General features: G+C 40.5%; 1 non-coding gene across 1 annotated transcript; it reads left to right on the top strand.

Moving 5' to 3' along the window:
- Window positions 1-616: 616 nt before the first annotated feature.
- Window positions 617-723, top strand: LOC145557154 (small nucleolar RNA R71). The gene has a single exon (XR_014092210.1). It is a non-coding gene; the product is annotated as a small nucleolar RNA R71 (small nucleolar RNA).
- Window positions 724-1,058: the final 335 nt, after the last annotated feature.

Below are 1,058 nucleotides of genomic sequence, written 5' to 3'. Positions count from 1 at the left end.
AAGCATTGCTCTAATTTCTGTCATGGCAGGGTCGGAAGATGATGAGGGTGATGCTTGGCTTTTCTGGCCGGCATTAGGATGACAATATTTTTGTTGTGGTGGTGTTTGCTGTTGTGGTTGTTGTGGAGGTGGAGGGTTTTGTACATTGGTACTCCGGTTTGAAAGATAAGGATGATTTTTGTAACCGGCATTGTAGGAATTGGAATAGGGGTTATTTTGCCTATAAGTTTGAAAGGCATTAACTTGTTCCATAGAGCTCCTACAATCTTGCTCCCAATGACCTACAATTCCACAATTTTCACAAAAAGCTTCATGGTTAGCAACAGCAGAAACATTAGCTACAGAGTTAGGAGCAGCAGTAAGATTATCTAATTTTTGACAAATAGATGTTAATTGAGCTTGCAAAAAGGATACGAAATCGACATTATGTTTTCCCTTATTTGCAAACCCCCTTGGATTCCCATATTGGGAATTGTGTATTTCCATGTCTTCGATAACCTGTCCTGCATCATCCACATATAAATTCATAAACCTCCCACTAGCTGCCGAATCTAGTACTGATCTAGAAGAATTTCCAAGTCCATTATAAAATGCTTGGATCAATTGACATTGTGCTAGATTGTGGTGGGGGCACTCTCTCTGTAGATCCTTGAACCTCTCCCAAGCTTCATATAATGTTTCGTCGGCCTCTTGAGCGAAGTTCTGAATAGCACTTCTTAGCACCGCTGTTCTCTCTACAGGATAATATTTATTATAGAAATTCAAAGCAAGAGTTTCCCAGTCAGTAATACCAAGTGCAATTCTATTCAAACCATTAAACCATAATTTTTCTTTGCCACATAATGAAAAGGGAAAAAGAATCTCCCTGATTTGGTCTTGCGTGACCCCGGCTTGTCTAATGGTGTTACAATATTGGCAGAAATCTGCGATGTGAAGATTGGGATCTTCACCCTTAGCTCCGTTGAACTGCTTCCTTTCTATCATAGTGATAAATTGGGGCTTGATCTCAAATTGAACTCCATCTAGAGCCGGAGTGGGAGTAAGGTGCGGGAAATCTG

Source organism: Chenopodium album, chromosome 8, assembly GCF_948465745.1.
Source record: "Chenopodium album chromosome 8, dcCheAlbu1.1, whole genome shotgun sequence".
In the NCBI taxonomy this organism is placed as follows: Eukaryota; Viridiplantae; Streptophyta; class Magnoliopsida; order Caryophyllales; family Amaranthaceae; genus Chenopodium; species Chenopodium album.
Note: the sequence above shows the minus strand (reverse complement) of the source record. Positions and strands in the feature narration are given on the sequence as shown.